Genomic DNA, 24,467 nt, shown 5'->3' with positions numbered 1-24,467 from the left:
CATTTTGTGCCTGGGCCTCAAGACCTATTGGTTAATATGTCTCTACAGATGTGTGACTATGTCTTGTACCCCTATCACCCAAACTACTAGAGTGTGGAAAGAACAAAGGCTAACACATGACAGCTAACCCTTCCTTTGCTCATTTTTAATGCCATAGTTAGATGATTTGGGCTTTCAAAAAGTACTGACTCATACATACCCCTTATTGCCATTACAAAAAAAACCAAACCCTCAGCTATGAGCTTTAGAAATTCCCAATTAATCTATATGAATAAAAAAGAAACGGCTTAAAAAGACATTTCTGACACTGCTCTCTATGAGATGAGATTCCATGTCCCTTTCCCTTGTTCTTTCTCTACTACTTTCTTAATTTACAACTCTTCTGATGTTTTTTCCTTCTTGACCTCCTCCCTGCTGGCAAGCTCTCTCCCAGGATAGTTTGTGTGTCTACCATAAGCATGCTGTATGACAGTGATATACCTTTAGACACTTCAGTGGCTCATTGTACCCTTTTTTTTTGGTCCCTGAAATCTGTACCAAGGGGTTGCTGTGGTGCAAAAAGAAAAGCTATCCCTGAAATCTATACACTACAAAAACATTTCCATCTGTCACTTGTGTACTGTATTCGTATAACCCCTTTTAAGTTCAAACATCAGTTGGCTGAGCCTCTCATCACACCTGTTAGTAAGTGAGATGTGTACCAGGTTACAGATGAGTATACCCAACAAAATAATTGGCAGAGCTGTTTCAAGAACCCATGAGTCCTGACTTCTAGTACCCTGCTCCAGCTATTAGGTATATACTTCTTTCCTACAATTTCAATTAGAATCTACAGTACATTGGCAAACAAGTCCTCTTCTGAAAAAGGGCCCTAATTTTTCTCCAAATCCCTTCTCATAAAAATGAAACCAATCTTCTTAATTACCAGCACAAATTACCTTTAGCTAGTTCAAGATGCTAAAAATGCTTGCAATGGAGATGCCAATCTAATGTCATTGCACAGAACTGCTTAGACTCATGTAATGTCACCTTCAGCAGCAGATCCATTAAACCTGAAACTTCAACTAAGGATTCTGCAGTGCATTAGTAGTTAGGAAAAAGATTTAACATCACGTTTCAGACAGTATACATTTGAACATATCTTCTATGCCTCATTTGCCCCCAAAGTTTTGAGAAATAAGGTTACATTTCACAGATCACAAAGTTTTTCCCCCTTTGGAATTCTGTTTTACTGGCATCTGGATCATTAAACTGAGGCTTGCCCTAGCAATAATGTGTTAAACCAATGCTGCAAATCTGAGTTCTTTTAGTGGCTACAACATCCTTTAACCAATACAGTAAAATTATCTGTTCATCATTTCAAAGGCCAAAAACAGATTATGAATGATATCACCAGCATGATATGGCCAGAACATATGTTCCTTATTTCATTTAAAATTTAGCTGGAGAATTTGTAATTAGAAAGCATCATTATTATCTGCCAAGACAGGAATTCAAAGCATTAGAAATATTCACTAAAATAAAAAGCATGAATTTCATATATATCAGTATGCTGCACTGAAAAACAGAATAAGAACATTGGCAAGAGGCTTGTATACAACTTTTTAAACATATTTCATAAATACCAATGAACAATTCTTTTTTTCCCCAGTATTAATTCTATGTTCGCTGAGGACTTCCAATACTGCCATTATAACTAGTCAATATTTTGGGTATTTCTGAATTTTTGATGAATTGTTTTTTCAACCAACTCAGGTCAAAATATTTTAAAAGCTCTAATTGTTGACAAATATTTTTAGTGAAAATTAAAAAAAAAAAAATGACCAGCTCTAAGTTCTAAAATACATGGTGGTTTTGATACACAAATGTTTGCAAAGGATTATCAATATCACGAGGCAAAGCAGAGCAAAGGATTAAAGGCCTGATTCAACCCCTCTAGCAGCCTTTCCTTTGGTTTCAGTGGGGCTTGCATTTGTTCCAACCTTTAACCTCATGAGGCTGACTTCAAATCCTATCTTAGGGTCATAATAAGACAATCACGATACTTCAGTCCTCTTCTACACTGATGCAAAATTAACTCGCTGTTTATAAAATGATGAATGTTAAAAGGTCTGGCAACGGCCTTCACTAGTACTTTAATGCATACAGAGTTATCTGGGGTACTTTTTTGAGGGGGAAGTGGAAGAGAGAAAGATGATAGATTTTACTTCTGTCCCTAATCTATGCAAGAGTACAAGTTGTTTCACTGAAAGGAAGGCAGTTTACTTTGTGCACTGCGCTACACATATAGCACCATTTTCATTAGTTTTTCCCTCAAAGGATTTCCACCACACAGACTTTGCATGCATGCGTGCAAAGCCAAATTGCCCCTGGATTTAAGAGTCCCTAAATACTCATTGTCATGAGGGACTGCAACGGTTCCAAATTAGCTGTTACATGCTACTGAGTCAAAACACACCTTTGCAGAAAGCCACTATAATATGAATTTATACAATGGACTGTGATGGCTACTCCAAAGAAGCCTGGAAGTTTTAGCTGTGAAAAAATGGGCAGTTAAAAAGTCCCTACATATATATTTAAACAGTACACAGTAACCTGATCTGTTGTGCATTAGCATTGGCATATTATCATTTATTAGGGGGCTTCAGAATTACAGTTTCATATATACCTTATGAACTCAGCAAGACAGGAGGGTAACCAACATGGCAGATAACTTTTCAGCTTCACCTCTTCATTTCCTAACTTTAAAGGAGCTAGTATTATTTTAAAAACACTCGTAACGCTGTCACAGTACCTTCCATTATTATTATTATTTATATTGCAGTGGCAGACATTGGGGGCTATTCAAACCTAGAGGAAGCCATGGTCCCCGTCCTAAACAGCATACAATCTAAAAAGATCATTACTCACAAACATTTTTCTCCTGAAAAATCATAATAGGATTGACAAAAACTATAAAGAGAAATCACGTCACACTCCACTGAAGTGCAGCCACTGGATCGGTCTGGCCAATAGGAAAATTTCCCAGAAGACCCGAGGAACTTAGAATCAGCCAAGACCCTTCTTAGAAGTGACAAATTAAGGATAAATTCTCATTGATTTGTGTATCTGACTCCTCGCTGACAGGAGGTCCAGAACCCAGCACAGCTCTGCTCCATGGAGCAGGCTGATAGAGAACAGCGAGGCCCAGAGAAATAAGAACTCGGGCTTCCGTTTGGAATGAGTACAGATGCCAGCTGCCTCTTGTGTTTGAGTATTTAGGCATGTGATCATGGTATATATTATGATCTTAGAAACCTGTAATAAACTGCACAGGAGCATACTAGTAAGTGAACATGACAAACCAAGCACTCAGGAGCTGTGCCCACTAGAAAAACACAACATTAAATTGCAGAAACAGCACTTCCAAATCCATTAACTGAAAGAAGAAAAACAACTTGAGAGCTGCTCTTGGCCCTAGGCCAGTGTCTTGCTACCCTAGGCTAATGCTTTGTTGTCACCCTTGGGGTGGGATGTGTAACAAGTTGTCTACTGTACCTAATTCAAAAGTTATTAACATCACATAAAAACTCTGAAGAAAGTAAACAACAACAATTTGAATTAAGGAACAATAATGCCCTTGGACCATAAGCACCATGATGCAATATTAGATATCTGATGCAACATTTCTTTACTAAATGAACATAACTACCACTATGCAGAGTTTTTGTTTACGGTTGCATCAGGATCAACCTGCACATCAAAAAACTTTGAAAGTATGAAAACTAGAAGTTGAGAGAAAAGTCTCCACTGTTCCTTGCCACCTTCAAATCACCTACCACAATGTTGATAACATAGTCCAAAATTCCACTAAGCAGTTGCTTCCAGCTCCAACATGTTGCTGAGGTCACCATTGCATTTTTGCACCAGAGCACACTGAAGCCAATAGAGCTACAACAATTTATATTAGAGTACCATGGGGCACAGTGTTACCTTTCAAAGAACTTCTATAATGTGCTAGCGCAGGCACTGTGGGCAATATGTGCAGGAGACCTACCACTGACATCTCAAAAGTAATCTCCTGGGAACAATTCAGGTTCTTTCACAAAATACTTATTTGGGAGAGATCCTAAATTGCTATAGCTCAGTTGAATTCAATGGAGGTTTTACAATTTACAGCAGCTGAGGATCTGTCCCTCACTTTTCATTATTGATTTAAATGAGTTTTCAAGACTGTCACTCCTCCCTGGACAACTATCACTAGTGCCAACTAACATTCTTCTAACAAAGGAATCACTTTGGAAAATAAGACGGACAGCAAGGGACCACTAATAAAATAGTATTAATTCACTTCACTTTTACTACATAGTAATGTGCCACTTTAAATTAATAAATTAAAAATATCTGCATTTTTCTCCAGTTGTTTGGTGAAATAAGTGCAAAATATTAAGTTTGCTAAGCTTTTTTAAAGCACACACTTTCAATCTAAGAGATAGCATTGAGTTAAAGGAAACAGATAATAGGAGAAACTCCTAACATAAGGAAAGAATATTTATAATCTTTCTAACATCTAACCGGCTATGGACCACAGCTATAAGGGATTTATTTTTACATTTCAGCTTTTAAAGAATGCCACTATTGGTTACTGTGGCAGCCAACTCATAGCAAGACAACTGGTTCACCGAGGTTTAATAGTTTATTAAAGTTAAACTCCTAATTTACCTTTGAACTTACAAACTCAAAACGTAACCACTTGGTAATGACATTTAAACACTGGTAACAAAGACAGGTTTGAGCTACAGTGAAAAGAAATGTAAAGTCATGTTAATGGGGACTATAGGGACAGAAATAAAAATTGAATAGGAGAAACTGGAGAAGTTGGTGAATTTTACGTATCTTGGAAGCACTGTCAGCCAACATGGTACTAGTTCCCAAGAAATAAGAAGAAGAATCAGGAACACAAATGCTACATTTGGAAGACTCGAAAACATCTGGCAACTCAAAAATATCTCCCTCACGATAAAACTGAATGTGTACAAAGCAATTGTTATCGCCATCACAACATATGGCAGTGAGACATGGCAACTTATCATGAAAGATACTCAAAAGATGGATACATTCAATGACAAATGTCTGAGAAGAATATTGGGAATAATATATAGAGATAGGAAGATGAATGAAGAAGCCAGAAAAATTACTGGACAAGGTACCCTTTCACAAATAATCTACAAAAGAAGACATGAGTGTCTGGAACATGAGCTGAGAATGGGGGGAAAAAAACAACCACTTACCAAATACCATCCTTGAATGGAAGCCAGAAAATGCAAGAAGAGAGAGAAGACGACTGCAAATATCATGGAAACAAACAGTTCTGAACAACATCAAGCACCTCAACATGAAATGGCAATATTTGGAGAGAACAGCAGTTGACAGGCAAGAATGGCAAATGTGGGTAGCCCAATTTGCAGCAAAGCATGGAATGGACTAAGTCTAAGGTCTGACCTAGACCTAGAATGCAGAGCTTCACCCAGCACCCCGCCCTCCTTGGGACAAAGCAGATGAGCCTTCTTAACTTGTCTGCTGGCTCCTGATTGGTTAATATCTTTTCCTGGCCTTTCCAGGCCCCTGGAGGACTAAGTCTTGTTGGTAGCCAAAACTGAATGGGCTTTTCCTAGGCAAGGAGGGTGTCAGGGTATTGATGTCTGCTGCGGGCAGGAAGAGAGGGGAGAGACACAGAGAAGGCCAGATAGATCCCTCACCGTCACATATCTACTTGTGAATACAGTGGTCTTCGTTTAAAAAAATAGTCAACATTCATCAGTTATCACGATGTGATATCTGAGATAGTGCACCACTGAGCTTCACTGTACAGATTCCATAGTCTGCTATCGCTAAATGTTGACTCGTTAAAAGATGACTATTGGAAAACACTGTTGTTCTTGCAATAACGGTATGATTAATCAATTCACATCCATTTGTGTTAGTAACTTCTTCTATGGTTACTAATAACTTCAGTTAACTCCAAGGACTACAACAGCCCCTCAGTTAAGTACAGCCTTGTGCTGGAGGTGATGTCAAGCTGCCACAGGACAGGCTCTATCTCAAAGAGCAAAATCCTGTCCTTGGCTGCCAGATGTGCACTCCCACAACCACATGTCTGCAAATAGTGGCTCTTACTTTTATACCTTGATACAAATGGGAGTGGGTGTAATACACGTCCTAATCTAAAAAAAGGTAAAAAGAAATAAATCAATCAATCAAACAGAGTCAAAGCAGTAGTACAAATTTATTTGCAATCTCTTTCCTATTGTTTTCTCATTACTATTATACGCAGGGCCTGCTCCAGGCACCAGCGAAGGAAGCAGATGCTTGGGGCGGCCAATACAAAGGGGCAGCACTCCATCTGGTATTGGGGTGGCACCTCCAGGTCCCTCAGTCCCTCTCTTCCTCTTTGAGCTGTCGCCAAAGTGCTGCCGAAGAGGAAGAGAGGTAGTGCAGGACCCGCCACAGAATTGCCCCTGCCGAAGAATGAAGCAGTGTGATTAGACTGCCACCAAAGTGCCACCAGTCGGCTCTTTTTTTTTTTTTTTTTTTTTTGCTGCTTGGGGCAGCAGAAAAGCTGGAGCTGGCCCTGATTATAGGACCTTGTTTCCATAATGTAAGGCAATTTACCTAAATCCCCATAAAACTGTATTTTTACAAGTTAAAAAACATTTACATGTAAAATGAATAAGCCATACTCCCACAGCAGTAAGTCACTCCAGAATATGCATTAGTAGACTATTGGTGCACTTTTCAAGTGGCTGAAGACACTCATCCTTCAACCTGTACCTACAGAATAGCCTACTATGTAGCCTGTATGCTTGGGTTTATCATATTCACTGTGTCGCCTTCCTATATTTATCTGCCTTCATTATATTCAGCTGTAACACAAGAAACCTACAGTATCCTGTAAGACATAACTGAAGCATAAGTTAGCATAAGTGTGGTTAAGCAGGCCATAACCCTTCACATAGATCAAAGGTTACCTTTAAATCTTAGGAACTAACAAGAGCTTGCTCAACGGTAGGAGATAGAATGTTCCAGTAAGTGCTACCACAAGGCACATGAAAGTAATAACCGCAAATCCACTCAAGCAAGGGGTAACGGATATGATCATGAGCTGAAATGGTAGTTACATGTATCAATATAGTATCCTATAGAAGGACACCTCAATATTAATAGGACAAAGAAAAACAAATAAGGAAAACTAACCCTTGGATGAATCAAGGCAAATGTGTTTTGTATGAGCTTTGCTGTAGAGGTGCACAGATATACATACGTGTCTTCTAGAAAACATTTCTAGCTAATCTACTATGCTGGTTTCTACTTATTATTGTTTTGTAAGACTTTCAATGAAACCAAAATAATTTGCCCATGTGTATGAAAGCAACAGATTTCCCATAAAAAAAAGAAATAGAAAAGTAAATAAACTCCCCTCATATATGACTCATTCCTGCAAAATTAAGTGTAAGGTGCTTTTATTGAACTTTATAAATGAACTAAGTAGCTACACTTATCTCACACTAAACAATAAATGTATATAGTCCAGAGGAAGACTTATAAATTTGCCTTATATCTCACTACCACTATGCTGAGTCTAAGGCGAAAAAATCATCATCTCTTACAGTGTAAGAAATAAACTGCTTCCCCCCGCCACACACTTCATGCTGCTCCAGTTTTGATTTTATCACTTTCAGACAAAAGTTGATTTGATATATTAAACTTGCTACTTGATGGTAGTCACTTCCCAAAGTCAGCAGTAATATAAGCAGGCTAAATTCATAGCCAATTTTTATTTCTCAAATCACCAGACCATTCACCGTTATTGAGATTATGTTAATTCTTAAAGAGGCCACTCTTTTTCCTTTCTGATTTTGTCACCTCTTTGTACACTAGCCACCTATTTGTGATCAGCGTTAGTGTGAAAAAACATTTGTAGATACAAATTATAATAAAGGCCTCCTTAGATAAGCTTATTGGAAGACAGTCACACGGTTATTGTTCACTATCCTACTTTCAAATGTCTATGCTGTTTATTCCACTTAGAAAGTACTTATGAGCCACACTTATTATCCACATCTCCTAGATATAATGAATAAATATGTTGCTTTCACTACCCTCTTAACCAGAGAATTGGCTGAAAGAAAGCAGAGATCTCAAATAGAGATCCAGTCAGTTACATGCTAGTTGGAACAAAAGATAGCGTGAAAATTCAAGATAATGAGAAAATGCAACTGGAGTGTGAGCTGATACAGTGGCATCAGGCTACCTAATTCTCCTAGATGCATTCCTCTACACAACGTGTCACAGTGAAGATTACATCTGTAAGCTCTATAGTTTGCAATTTTTTGCAAATCTTGGCAGAAATGAAAGGACTCTAATATGTTTCTATGGAAGGGCACTGAGAGTGAGCTGTGTCAGCTGTGTCAAAGTCTATGAAAGCTTTTCCCACTGCAAAATTAATCCATTAAGCAGCACACCCTACCTTCCGCAGAAAACTGTTTCTACAAGACATGCCACTTTTCCTACACTGGAAGTTTCCTTAGGACTGAGGAAAAAAGTTAAAACAGTCCTTCAAAAATCTCCAGGAGAGAAAAATCAATATCTGCTCTTAAAATATTTAACCAAATATCATAGAAAGAGCAATTTTATTAAGATTCTGTTATACACAATTTAGACTTCTTAGTGTGATATAACCAATTTTAATGGGAAAAAATACTTAGCAAACACAAAAACCTGCTCTTCATTGTATGTGTGAGAAGAATAATTTGTCAGTTGTAATATAAGCAGCCAATCTGTTGTATAATGGCTCTTTTCTAAAACACTTTTGCAGAGAAGCCTTACTCTTTAAAGTTTGCTACATTTCCACCACTGTGGCTACATGTTCTTCTTACACATGCCAATGCTTATCAGCAGTCAGTGCAAATTTCACTACCTCTGCAAAGCGGTGTAAATAGCCCACAGTGTATGATTATCTATAAATCAGTCATGTCCTTGGAGATGAAAAATATTATTATTAATACAGGTCTGTATTGCCCAGAAAAATTGAATCAATTTTGTTTGGTTGAACAGAATATCACAAGATTAATTCAAACGATAGGGATCTCTTTTGTTTTCTCATTTCTTACCCTCAAAAGTTACCTCAGATCTATGTTTTCTCTTGACAACTAATTGTTATGTTATCATTGTAAGGTAGTCTGGTTTGGGGAATGGTGTAGAAATTTATCATACACTATGTACTTGGTTCATCAAAAGAAGATCACAGACACTTATCAGACACTTATAGACACTTATCCTTATTCACCTAATTTCATAACTCATTTATTTAGTTGGTAAAACTTTTCTATCAATAGACTTTTACTTTTGAGTTTAAAATAACAGAGATTAATTTTCAGGTTTGAGTTCCTTGAGTGTTCCACTGTGTCCCCACAATATGACATGATAAATTCACTTCAGGCATGAAAATATAGTGGGGAAAACATTTTGAGCTATGAAAGTTAGTATGAATTTGGGAGGGACAGGAGGAGAACTTCTTATCTGAAAAAAAAAAAGCAGGTAACAAGAGTTCCACAAAGACAATGGGTATTTTCCTCACACTTTTCATCCAGCGCAACTGAAGCAAAGCAGCTCATCCCAAGAGATTCTCTCAAAGCCATTTCTAAAATTTAGCAAAGTTAAGTATATTCCTAACTCCTCTCAGCCTGTTTCCTTTCTGATCTTTTTCCGATCAAGGATGAGAGGAAAACAGAAATCTTTTCAAGATTTCCCAGTCCATCCTTTGCTATAGAACTAACATATCATCCCAGTATTGGGATGATAACAATGGTTTCTTATCAGACAATAGAAGGACCTCCTTCACATCTCCTTGCAGATCACTTGAGACCAAGTCTAATTAGGGAGAGCTGGTCAGGCTTTTAGGATAACTTGCTGATACTCACCCAGGTCCTGGACCCACACCATTTATTGAAAGAAACAGGACTTAGTATTAGTTTTACATTTTATTAAAACTATTAAACAAAAATAAAATCAAGTATCATATTATCAAAGCTAATTTTTGGTTAACAGTATGAAACAAAGAATAAAGAACAACTATCAAATCAAGGTTAAATCAATCAACAAGTTAGTCTCAATACTGGATTGGAATTAAATAACCAAATTAGTTAAATAATTAGATTCATACAACAAATTCATTCTTATAAATTTCAAGAAAGGATCTAAGGAGGTGGTTATCTGTTTGGTTGTAAACTCCAACTAGATTCACTATAAATCCCAGCTGGATAAGTATTTTGATACCAAAAACAAATCATGTAAAATCTGGACCACAACCTCAGAGCCAATTACAAAGCTTCCTTCTCTGATTTGAATTCTTGAATGGTAGTTAACCCTTTTCTCCCCCTCCCTAACAGAGACGTTATAATACAGATTTTTATAGAATATTTTGACAAGCAGAAGTTTAATCATTCTTGTATACCAAATTTTGCACATGACAATTGAAGTTTCTTAGGACTTTCCAACATACAACATGTTTTAATGAGCATCTTTACAAGACTGCATTAAGGACTGCTTAAATCTGGAAAACTTCAAGTACTTGCCCTGTGCGGACTTTATGGGTGCTCATACAAACATGCATCCCCATGATCACAGTTTCACATGCTAAAATGATAGGATGAAAAGACAGAGACAAAACACAGAAATAGAAACCAGGAAAAATAAGACACTTAAGATAATGGGGTTCACAAACTATTTAGCATCCACAGTCTACTGGACTCTTACAGCTTAGTAGCTGGAACTGCAGTCAAGAAGCCAAATATTGATATTAGTTGCACAGCACTTCTTGCTAGCAAGCTTCCCTCTGATGCAGCTCAAAGGCTTGTCTGATGCAGGTAGCCTGTTTCTTGATGTCTTGACTTTCTCTCCCCAAGTTGACCGGATGTATGGTTCCAGGAACATCAGTCTTCCTTCAGGTGACTTTTTGACCTGAAGGTGAAGCTTCTCATTCTTATCCTTGATGTTTATGGTTTATGATCTTTGCTTACTTCACCTTGCAGTGCCTCCCTTTAAGGATTTCAATCAAATCAGGTGCAAGGCCTACCTTGAACCCAGGCAACTTGGTCAGCCTTAGTTAATGCCAACATGGAAAAGTCCTGATTAAGCCAATAATTTGGGGAAAAAAGCAATGTTTTATATAACACAAGAGAGTAAGCTTGTGACCTTCTCCCTCTCCCTAAAAAAATCCAAAAATACCTAAAATGAAACTACTTTTGAGGAAGTTTTCACGGCCTTGTCTGGGTGAAAAGGTTTTAAGATAATATGTCACCAGTTTAAGGAAAGTGTGAGCCAAAAAAAAAAAAAACAAAAAACTATAAAAATAACTGACTGAAAAGACCCTTGCAACAGCCAGCCAGACAATGTTCATCCATCATAAAAATGAAAAATAAACTTGAACATATTATGCATACATAGACTCATAGACTTTATGGTCAGAAGGGACCAATGTGATTATCTAGTATGACCTCCTGCACAAAGCAGGCCACAGAACCCTACCCATCCACTTCTATAACAAACCTCTAACCTATGTCCGAGTTATTGAAGTCTTCAAATTGTGGTTTGAAGACCTCAAGCTGCAGAGAATCCACCAGCAAGTGACCCATGCCCCACGCTGCAGAGGAAGGTGAAAAACCTCCAGGGCCTCTGCCAATCTGCCCTGGAGGAAAATTCCTTCCTGACCCCAAATATGGTGATCAGCTAAACCCTGAGCATGTGGGCAAGACTCACCAGCCAGCACTCAGGAAAGAATTCTCTGCAGTAACTCAGATCCCATCCCATCCAACATCCCATCACCGACCACTGGGCATACTTATCTGCTGGTAATCAAAGATCAATTGCCAAAATTAAGCTATCCCATCATACCATCCCTTCCATAAACTTATCAAGCTTAGTCTTAAAGCCAGATATATCTTTTGCCCCCACTACTCGCCTTGGAAGGCTGTTCCAGAACTTCACTCCTCTAATGGTTAGAAACCTTCATCTAATTTCAAGTCTAAACTTCCTAGTGTCCAGTTTATACCCATTCGTTCTTGTGTCTACATTGGTACTAAGCTTAAATAATTTCTCTCCCTCCCTAATATTAATCTCTCTGATATATTTATAAAGAACAAGCATATCCCTCCCTCAGCCTTCTTTTGGCTAGATTAAACAAGCCAAGCTCTCTGAGTCTTCTTTCATATGACAAGTTTTCCATTCCTCGGATCATCGTAGTAGCCCATCTCTGAACCTGTTCCAGTTTGAATTCATCCTTCTTAAACATGGGAGACCAGAACCGCACACAGTATTCCAGGTGAGGTCTCACCAGTGCCTTATATAACGGTACTAACACCTCCTTATCTTTGCTGTCTTCATTCTTCTTACAAACAAGACAACTTACAGAAGTGTTTATTTTTAGTAACTGGCCTGTAAGTCAAACAGCTTGCCTTTGAAAGTTTCATATTGAGAGAGGAGAGAGGAGAGTTACCTTAAAACTTTTCCCCACCCCCCAGCAAGAAAATAAAAAAATAATCAAGTTTATATAAAATGCCTAGATTCCCACAATATGCTGTTTCTTTCACATCATATACAAAGTCTTCACCCTCATTTTCAAGCTTTTGCACAGTTCAGCTCCTGCTTTGATCACATCTCTCACTGCATGCATATTTTGCTCTAACGCATTAGTCTTCATGCTCCCTTTAAAAGTCAGATTGTGTCTGGCCTCTGGACAGCTCTGCAAGAGAAGGGCACAAGTTGCTTTCTTCCCCTCACCGCACTTGCACAAGGATCACTACAAATGCACGCTGACAGTAGTGTCTGCTCCCTCCCAGGACAGGACTCAAAGGAACCATGGTCCTACTCTCTCTGCCTCTTCATGCCGACATGGAAGGGACAGCATCCTCTGAATCTTCCAAGGATGGCATAACCATTCTGCCAGCATGAGCTTCCTGATATGTGTACATCCCTGCTATTTACACTGATTATATTCAGTTATTAAGGCTATGAATTCTAAATGTGAGGTAATGTTAGTTTCTTTTGAGTTTGCTCTTTGTAGCATGTAACTTGGCAACCCATTGAGTTGCTCTTAAATCAAAGTAAAATTTCATATCAAGAAAGAACAGTCACCTACTATGTGTTATGTTTGTTGAACCTGTTCTCCAATTTCCCCATATCTAACTGTTCCTGGTGCACCTGGAGTACAGATCAGCTCACTTGAGCATATGGCTACACTTCATTCTGTAAGGTATAAATTCCAGCTTGAGGAGACATACCTGCACTAGCTGCCCTTCAGTACATGCCTAGTGATTTGGATGGGTAGGTACTTGGAGTGGCTAGTCCCTTCTGCTGCTAATGCTGCCAAGGCTACACTATTTTTAGCACACAAGCTCAATAAGAGCTACTAGCATGGATATGTCTGACTGAGCTTGAATTTACAACTTCCAGCTGAAAGTGCAGATGTGTTTGAGATTCTCTCTTTCACATACTCTCACTGCTCATGGAACCCCACTCTGAAGTGGGATACTGAAAAAACATAAGGCACTTCTGAAGATTTTCCCCACCCCCCAGAATCCTTTTATGCACATCATTTCAGCTTGTTTCACAAACACTTCACATAGTTTAATTAACAAAATTGGTCAATCTTGCCACAATTACCAAATAGTAACTAGCGGTATGTCCCTGGCTAAGATGATGATTTCTTTATCCCGCCCAAAACAAAGATAACCTCTCTCTCACTTCCATTTACAAGGTGAATCCTGTCTCCCCTCCCCAGTAGTAATCCAGTTATATGTCCTGTTAAACTGTAAATTGAAATTCTCCAAAGCCATCTTGTGCAGCCAGAATTAAATGGAATGCCCTTGGGCCTGATGATGGAGCAGAGGACAAACATTCTGAGTCACTGTGCCAACTCTTGGCACTCGTTTTGACAGTACTGACTGATTTTTCCTCAACTCTCCTGCTATTCGTTTATTTATAGTCAAGGCCGGCAGACATCAGAGATGTCGCTTGTAATAATTCAGCTTGAAGGCACCAGTCCAGTGCTTCTCTTGAGCTTCTATGAATGTACTGGGCCCAGTTCTGTTCTCCAACATATGCATGTAAAGCCACTGCAGTCAATGAAGTGGCATACGTGTAGTGAGAAGAATTCTGCCTTTCAAAGGACAGGCATGATTCAGTATCTTGTCCCAGCATTATTTTAGCTTTGATGCATTAACAAAAAGTACTGTTCTAAGAAGTGTACTTTTAATTTATGGTCTAGGTCAATGTTTCTGTCTAAATAACTTTATTGGCTTAGGGTGTCTGTTGATTCCATTATTGCATTGCACACTCCCAGTAAACCACCACAAGCAAGAGTCATAGAATGGTTGAGTGTATAGCTATGACAATGCTTACTTTAAATGCTTTACTTCTTCCAGATATGCAAATTATTTAACCTATTTTGTTCCACTGTGAGCAGCATGCACAAGGGCACAAGAATAAGACAGGCTACTATCCAAGGAGGTCTCTTGCTCTCTCTCCCACACACATACAGGCAGTTCTCACATTGTTTACTGCCATAGCCATAAATTTGTGAATGAGATGTAAAAGTAGTAGGACAAGAAGTGAAAGGAATATTACAGAGGAAGCAGATGGTACCATCTCTGGCCATAAACATTAATTGACTTATCATTAATATTTTCAATAAGCGTAATGCATGCTGTCTGGGCCGTAATAAAGAAAAAAATATTTTAACCTTCCAACACTTACATATGTTTCATGCAACTGGATCAAAAGGAAGGTGGGTCACATTACTGCTCCTGAATATTGGGTGTTTTTCTTTGTCTAGAGCTAAAAATTACAGCAGGTTCAGGAAACGGATGCTATGTTATAAGGTTCCTTTTTTATCTGTCAATATTGTACATTTGTAAAACAGATAATGTGAGGGCTTTATAAAAATATAAACACACACATATGGGACTATACACACCTGTACACATGCCTGGATCACTTATGTTCAGACGAAATAAACTCAAATGGAATACAATAGTTTTCTCTTTTGCAAAACTATTTTGTAATTAAGAAAATACCTCAGAGCTTCCACACTTCAATGACAAAACAGAAGGTTATTTCATACATTAATCTGTTTGATGCGTTTGTAAAGATCTGTGGCCTTACTTGCTTCTGTCAGTAAAACACAAGACATTTTCAAATCTATTTATGATTCATTTTCTAAAGAAATTCAGATGCAAGAAAGGTCATTTAGAATTATAGTTACAGTTTGTTCTGGTCCATTTACATGCTTAATTGGACAACAGGTCAAATATATATATATTTTTTTAAAGGACAGACATGTTAAAGGGTTCATACCACTCTCACACTGACATGCAGCCCTTGTGTGCCAGCATCCGCATTATATGCAAATAGCTTGGCACCACCTTACTGCATCACACTTGTGTGGAGTGGGGAAAAAAAGAAATTGATTTGTGCCTTTACTAAGAATGCTCTTCTTTTCATCACCTTGTATTCAGTACTACTGGAAGACAGTGGCTAGAAAACAATCATAATCATATCAAAGTGTGGTGTGGATTTCTCATTTTAAAAGTGTTTTTCGGGCTTTTTTTTTTTTCCATCTAAAGAACACAAAGTTATCTTTTTGTGCTGTATCTTAGGCTCAAAGCAAGCATTCACCCTCTAGAACACTGTTGAGATGAAAGAACTATTTAAAAGTCAACAGGGCTGTTGTCAGCCAGGCTCTCCAGATTTTAGGATAAACCAGTCCAACATCAGACATTTCAGGTGCAATAAATATAACTCTCTCCAACAGAGTGCTCATGCACACACACAAATCTGTCTTGTTTTCCGCCCTCAAGGAAGAATCTGCCTCTCATCATTAATGTCACAACTACATTGTGGCCATAAAACAAAATGTTACTCAACTACATACAGTACAGTATATACAGTACCTTATTAAAACTGTGAAAAGGGGGCTTATTACTAGTACCTTGGGATTGATGTCCTCTTGGGGATCAAGACAGGACTTCAAATAACTATGCAGCTGGATTTATGAAGGCAAATTTATTGCAAAACAAAGCCCAATAAATTTCATGCATGCCAAAAGCAGCAGCATGCTTGAGGAATATTACACAGGTCTAACATAACAGTCAACGGTAGCTAGCTCAGCTAAAGAGAGATTTCCATTTCTTGGCACAATAACAAATCCTCAAGCAGAGAGGGGCTAGGGGTGAGATTTTTTCCTCTGTAAGTAACTTAATGAATGAAGTACTAATTAACATTATGGCATTGATAAATGGAGAGAGAGATTAGGGATACACTCGATATTCAGGCCTTCCCAGATGGACTGTCAAAGCCACATTAATTCCTATCTCATTGGAGCATCTGCTTCTCCCATAATCCACTGCCCCTTGGTACGAACAACACAAACTGTTGTGACTCAATTCGATTTATATCAATCTAATTTCTTTTAATCCAATTTGTATTCCAATGTAGTACCTTCTAATCACTTAAATCTTCAGTCTCCATCTGGTAAATTTTCTCTCAAAATTAACCGAGCAGATGCCTCTGCAATTGTCTTCTACAGTCAGGCTAATCATGCCCTAGCAGTGGCCTACAGAACTCTCTGAATAGTACGTGACTTACAGCTTTGCCCTTCTTATTACAAACATGGTGATGCAGGAAGGCCATTTTGTCTGTCATTAATTGGTTAATTTGCATAACACTGTCAGGAAAGATGCCTGGAAAACAAAGGCCAAGAGTGGAAAGTTCCATGAAGACAGCGCACCCTGCTCGTCATTTGTCACATGGACATTACACTCTGGATCACATATTGTTTGGGGTAACAAATATGGAACTGGACTACAACTAAATACATACCAAAAGTCTAATCTATGTGCAGTATTGGATTGCAGGGTGTTTGGTGTCATTGCCACTGAATATCCAGCATGACATAGCTCTAGATTTCTTTGGAAAAAAATATCTCCAAGCTACATTTCAAAACAAATACTTACAAGAAGATAATATTTTCATGACTGCATGTTGTGCTCTATAACACAAGTGATAAATTAAGTAGACTGTAGTTAGTATGCAGTTACACTAGTTTCACTCCTATGGGGAGTTCAATCATCACGCGTAATGGATTCAGTAATTTAAGCTTTCATCTTATATATAAATTGGACAGTGATTTTAGCTGACAACAGCAGGGACAGCATTTACTAAATAATAATAATACCTAAATGTATATTGTCCTTTTTCATCCATCACTTGAATAAAAAAAAAATTTTTACAGAGGAGGTCAGTGTAATTATTCCCATTTTACAGATCTGGAAACTGAGGCACAAAGAAACAAACTGACTTGTTGACGGTCACCCTGCAGAGCCATGAACAGAAAACCCAGGTCTTCCAAGAGTCAATCCAGTTCTTTATCCACTAACCCACACTATTAAAAACAAACAATAAAAGAAAAAGCAAAGATAGGAACATTATCAAGTATTAGCTAGAGGTTCCATGTATAGTTTAAATTTAATATATAGAGAGTTCAGTCCCCAGCTGTGTTGGAGCAGAATTCGGTACACCTAGAGGAATGCAAAAGTATTTTTTTAAATCTTTCTGCTTCCTCCAGTACTGGCTAGTAGCTTTAGCCTTCCCCCTACTAGGTAGCTAGTGAATTTTTCAACAACCTGAGGACGGGGTTGACCCAGGTGGTCAACTCTGTATCTACAGTATTCCACATCCTCAGGTCACTGAAAAATTCACCAGCTACCTTTGACCAGCCACAGAATGTTGGGGAGGGAGAGCAAGGCTATGCTTAGTTAAAGAGAGGGAAGAGTAGGCAGTCTTTTTCCCCCTCCAGCAACCTGTCAAGCCTTTCTGTGCTTATTGCCCTCCCTCATACCTACTAAAGCCTCCCTCCTTGTGCCTGCCATGACAGGTAGTCCAGATTTTCACAAGAAACTCTGGTAACACTATGTTTACAACACCTCCCCATTTAGTGTCATCTGTGAATTTAATTAGCATGCAGTTTAGCCACAACTCCAGGTTATTAACAAAGATGTTAACAAAACACAGACCAAAATAATGACCCCTGCAACAAGCCAACCAATACCTTCATCCGAATCAGTACATTGCTGTCTATCACTACCCCATGTTTGCAGTCATCCAGCCAGTTGTTAGTTCATGTGATGACACTAATATCCAAGCTAATTTGCATTAATTTTTAACTAATATTGTGTGGCACACTGTACCAAATGAAGGTATATTACTAGATGCCTAACTCCACTGAGCTGCTTTGCAAATCCCAGCCTACATCTACTGCATTGCTTTTAGCCACTTAGTTTTTTGTTATGCTAGAACATCTAATCTCTTCTTGTTGCTCCTGTTCCACCTGCTACTCCCCAGCAGTAAATTCTGCTTCACTGCTAAATGCAAGTCAGGAAACATCCACATCATCATCTGTGAGCACTTGCAGTGACACAATCCAGAAGCAGTCAGTCAAACTCTGGCAAGGGGTAGCAAAGTCATTAGAAGCAAGATGGTGATAGATTTAATGTGTTTAACAGTTTTCTAAATTGGTCCTGAAATGAGGGATTAGCAATAAAGGGAATGGGGTAAGGAGGTTTCAAAAGGAAATGCTTTTTTATTCATTAAAATTGATGGAGAAGAAGAGTGAAGCTCTGAGTCAGGTAGTTTTGATGATGTAATCACAATTTTATTCAGCAGAGAAATAATATTGAGGAATAATGTGCCTCCTCATTGCCATTACTGTGTATCAAGTTTACAATTTTATTTTTATCCTCAAGCGTTACAGTAACAGGGAGTTCATGTAAGGATTAATTACTAAAGAAAAGACCCTTTGGTAGGAAACATCATTATCAGGAGAAAAGGTAAATAATGCCACCCAGCCTCATTTCAGCACTATTATCCACAAAAAGAAGCATAAGGACACATTCCAAGCAAGATAAGAGGATTGACAGAGAAGACAATACAAAACATAGGCTCCATATATACCCTACTACGGTTTATATATAGGACTACAAACCAGACATCTAAGAATGGCATAAAGGATGGGGAGCAATCCATTGTTGTTGCTTATTGTTGTTTGTATTGTGATAGCACCTAGGAGACCCAATAGTGGACCAAAACCCCAATGTGATAGGTGCTGTACAAACACAGAACAAAGAACATATTTATTATATATATATATACGCGCACACACACACACACACAAACTGGCGGGAAGAATTGGAACTGGACTCAAACATTGAATCTGTAAACCCCTAACCTGGGCCTCATTTTCTCTAGGTAATGGATCTACTACACTATCTGAGAAGAACATTCACTGACTGGCAAATGTTTTCATTTGTACCAAAACCAGATGCAAATCTCATGATTTAAACTTACCTCTAAAATATATAGACTCGTGCTATATATATTATATTTTTCCTGTGAGCTCATTGTGAGGTCACTGCTTTCTCCTCCTTCAAACTCCTTTTCAATACCTACCTTTTAAAGGATGGTTCCTCTACAACTGTGAGGTCTTTGGAACAGAGACTTTCTTTTTGTTCCACATTTGTACAGTGCCCAGCACAATGGAGTCCTGGTCCATGGGCTCTTAGGTGCTATCACAATAAAACAACAATGGATTGCCCCCCATCCTTTGCCTAGATGCCACAATTTATTCAACTCTTCACTAAAATGGCAATGACCTAAACATGGAGATCTAACTATTTTTTTAATGCTGAAAAGAAACAAACTCAGCTGTCTATGGAATAGAGGTGTAAAAATCTCCATACAACTACCATTTAATGAGCAGGCATAAAATCCAGGCATCTTGATCTGCTTGAATTTCATAGTGGTTTTCAAAATGATGCCATGCATTCCAACAATGGTAGACCCTCACATACAGGATATCACCAGCATAATGAATGTACTTAGATAATAGATATCAAACAACATATTAATACAAGACCCAAGGAAGAGCAGGAAAACCAAGGAGCTTTGTGGAAATGCAAAAAAAATACTGACCAAAGGAAATCAGAAGCTATTTGCCACACTATATGTGGCATATGCCTAATATGATCAAGTCAGCACAGTCTCATTTAAATCTGTATTCAAAAAGCATGCTATATTCCTGATATACATGCTTGTGTAATAGTGATGGTTATGTCATATTTTCCATTCTCAAAGGTTTATAACAGAACTCATGGAAACTGTAGGCTGAAACATGGCAAAAGGAATTTTTACCACCCTAATGTACATTTAGCCTCCAGTTCAGGAAAGGACCTAAGCAGATGCCTAAGTCCCTCTAATTCACGAAAGCAGGAAGAACATTGTTAATTTTACAGGACTTAAGCTTGCGGTTAAAGATAAGCAAGTTCATAAGTACTCTCCTAAATAGCAGTATTTCCTGAATATATGCCTTAAATACAGACATTTTATAGTTAGAGAGGTCTGAGAAAAAAATCGTATGGCATAGTTTGAGATGCTTTAGACACTCATCACTATCTGCAGTTCTTTTTGTTGAAATGTGTGTGACTACTTTTAGACTAGGAGTAGATTGTAAAAGGCATGTAGGTGCCTACTACCTTTGAAAATGGACTGCTAGGTTATTATTATTATGGGTTTGTTTGTTTTGTGATTCAAATGGGCATGTGGGCAGCCAAATTGGTGATCAAATGATTCAAAACTGAATTCCAAGTTCAGGAACTGAATTTGCTGTATTGCTACTGGCCTGAAAAGGGTTGTGAACACTGTAGAGATCTCATTCATCCCAGACCATGGACATCAGCACCAATCACTCTTCCCGGTAACTGAGGAGCTATGCTGACTTGTTCTGCCTCCAGCACAGAAGGCACCCAGGCCTTCTATGCGTGAGGTAGAGCTGGTGTTATACAGGATTAAGAACTGGGGTGAATGAAGGGGGAAACTGTATATGAAGGTGAGGGCTCCGATGGAGGGCAAAGGAAAAAAGGTATTATCTGAAACACATGCATTGCATGTATACCATGACTGTTTAATCTTTATTTAATAGGTATATCTGTATTAATCTAATATTGTATCTCTATTCTATAGATATAGGCAAATTGAAAATGTACCATCTCATTAACTATTCTGCAATTCTTAATACTTACACAAAGCCGAAACGGGAGACAGAGTGACTGTCTCATTTGGGAATAGCCTTAATTTGTAGATGCTTATAGACAAATTTTCAAACATGGACATCTACTGCATCATAAGAAATGCCAAAAAGGCACTTACATATACAAATCAGGTTGGGTTACCTTCCCACACAGACTAAATTTACACTGTAAAATTGTTTGTTTTTACAGTGCAAATCAGATCAGGATCAGGCTGTATGTTTGCAAAAGTGGCAGTTTTTTGGAGCACAGCTTAGGCACAAATATTTGAATATGTGTTATATTAAAGCAGAAACATTCTCCTCTTTGCTTAGTTCAGTTTTTAGCCTCCTTACAGATTGTAAACCAGTGGATGAAACCTTATGCCCAATTCAGTACATCAGCGCAATTCAGTACACCAGTGCAATCCAACAATTCTTTTTTTTTCAACATGATAAAAAAAACTGAAAAAAGAAAGAAGTGCAATTTAAATGGGCTCAAACCAGACACAATAAGGTCATCCTAAGTGTTAAGGTCAAGCTGTATATTCCCAAGAAAACAGCCAGAAATAAACGAAATACAAGTTAACAGTGACACTGGAAAGGAAGTTACTTAATATTCATGTTGACAGAAAAGAAGAAAGGATTAATCATGTGGAATTAGCATTTTCATTCAGGACTCAGTTGAGTCCTGTGTTCTAGTTTGAGGGGAAGACGGCTGCTTCACTGTAGCATTTTACATCTCTCATTTATCGAAACATTGCAGCTTGCTCCTAACTGTCATTAACTGATGAATAATGAAAGACTTCCTTACTTTTGCTTCAGATTAATCATGCTGTTCCCTTGGTCTTTCCATTCCTGAATGTGTTGTTCTGAACCTTTTTTCTGCTTGTAGGATAAAGGAATCTGTTTTAATTAAATTTCAATTCTATTGGGGGGAAAAAAGTCTATAATAAAAGGGCATCACCTAGCATTTTCACCTCATAGTTCTGGTGTTGCAGTGCCATACAATTATCCTTCTGAAAGTAGAAGCATCACTTTTATGTTAATTTCACCTTGTTCTTTTTGTGTGTGTACATACACACTCACACATACACAAAGTATCTGTCAAAAAATAATGAAGCACAGTTACCTGGTGTATTAAACGCTAAGTAAAATTGTTAATAAATCATGTATACTTATAGAGATTAAGGAAAATTACAAATCATTTGCCAAACGCAATGTATTAATCCCTTTTAGTTCATACCGCTAACTTATTTTAGGTCATTTTTAAATCTACCTTTGTTAGAATGTCTTTGCATGCCCCCTACTCAACAAATGTTTACATTGAAATCATAACATTTTATATAGAATATATGTTGTTTTTCCCACAATAAGCAACACATTGATTAGCATGGCTTATTTGGCTATTTAATGGAGTCTAATTACTATAGAAAAATCTAGAGGAATAAAGGATTTGCCAGACTGGATCCGACCATACTTCCATCTAGTTTGGCACCATGCTTGGGAGGTGGGTGAGAGAGAGAGAATGTATAGCAGTTGTACAATGCTGTACAAGGGACAAAATTTCTCATAATCACCTCTAGTGATCAGATTACATCCTGAAACATGAACTTTGATTAACCTTTCCACATTTTAACTTATGTAGCAACATATGTTATTTATGGTTAGAAAATCATCCAACCCTATTTTAAAAAAATCCAGCCAATATTCGGCAACCCAGTCCAATTTTTCTTTCCTAAAAGCAACAGCTCTAAAGACAATCTATTCCAATCTCTACCTACTTTAGGGTCCAGAAACCTGACAATGATTGATTACTGTGCAATGATATTCTCAACTAGGATATAATACTGTCCAAAATATTCTTCCCAAAATAATCTTCCAGGGTATATTGAGTGTGACTGGCTATAAGAATTGGATTAATTGCAGTGGATTATAGAAATTAGAGATTTTTTTTTAAATGTCTATTATACCTTTTCATCCATCAATCTACAAATATGGGATCATATGGCTTTATGCAGTCTAGTTTTGAATGCCTCAAGAAATGACAAACTCCATCCCTTGGAAGATTATTCCACAATTTAATAGACCTCACTGAATTCCAGACTAAATTTTCATTTGCTTAATTTCACCTCATTATACCCAATTGTGCCATCCTAAACAGCACCTCTTCTGCTACAATATCTACACCCTTGAAAAATTGGTAGACACTTACAGCTCTCTTACATTTGCATTTTAACTGTGCATTTCCATGCACTAACGGGTTTCAACTTCATTTAAGTTTAAGCTAGTTCTGAACTTACTAAGGGCTTGCCTTCACTACCAGTAAGATCAAAGCTGCTGCAATCAATGCAATGGGTATTGATTTAGCAGGCCTAGTGAAGACCCACTAAATTGATGGCAGAGCACACTCAGGTCAACTCCAGTATCCACCTCTCCGAGAAGAGTAAAGAAAGTCACCAGAGAGAGTCTCCCATCAATGCAGCTCAGTGAAGACCCCGCAGTAAGTCGATCTAAGCTATGTCAACTCCAGCTACATTATTCAAGTAGCTGGAGTCAGCATAACTTAGGTCGACTTACCCCAGCAGCAAAGACAAGCCCTAAGTTTGTAATACTTTTTTTTTCCCCAAAAACAAAAAATTGTTTCAGTGTTACTGTAATATATTTTCCCCAAAATTTCTGACACATACTATCAGTCTTAACTCCATCTGGACAGAGTTTTTTGCCTGGGAATATTGAAGAAGCAGCCTAAATTCTTGAGATAAGTACCCATCTAATAGTGACAGTTCTATCAGCTTTAACATTTCATTTATAGACTAGTCAATAACACATTCGCCTTTCTCACAAACCTTCAAATCCTCATTCCTTTCTTGTTGTCTTCTCTGATTTCTCTCTAGCCTGTGAGCTTCTTTCTGACACTAGAAAAGCCCTTGTATTACAAGACTAAATTCACCCCTTTGCAGAAAGCATAAAGACTCTGCAAAATTCAAGTCTCAACTTAATTTTTCAAGGGGATGGAATTGTTATGGATTATTCTCCCCCAGTTGCTTTAATTTGCATTTTGGATTTGTTATGCAGGATCAGACCATTGGTCCATTGGGTCTGATATCCTGCCTCTTGCAGTGTTAATGTTACAGAAGTCAAATTCTAACATAACTAACTAATTGTTGTGTATGCTCTACTTCTGTAAGCTTTCGTCCTGAAGCATAAGATTTGGTTACTGATATTGTGGGTTGGATCCCATTTTATTTCCTAGCTATATTGTAAACTTTCTAGATCCCTTTGTATTATTAGCTGCATAACTGCCCTCACTTGA

At 37.9% G+C, this 24,467-nt stretch overlaps 1 protein-coding gene across 16 annotated transcripts in view; it reads right to left on the bottom strand.

Moving 5' to 3' along the window:
* Nucleotides 1–24,467, bottom strand: part of ROBO2 (roundabout guidance receptor 2) — a 1,574,925-nt gene that overhangs the window by 546,407 nt on the left and 1,004,051 nt on the right. The gene's annotated exons all lie outside the window — the stretch shown is intronic.

This window comes from Gopherus evgoodei, chromosome 1, assembly GCF_007399415.2.
Source record: "Gopherus evgoodei ecotype Sinaloan lineage chromosome 1, rGopEvg1_v1.p, whole genome shotgun sequence".
Classification (NCBI taxonomy): domain Eukaryota; kingdom Metazoa; phylum Chordata; order Testudines; family Testudinidae; genus Gopherus; species Gopherus evgoodei.
Note: the sequence above shows the minus strand (reverse complement) of the source record. Positions and strands in the feature narration are given on the sequence as shown.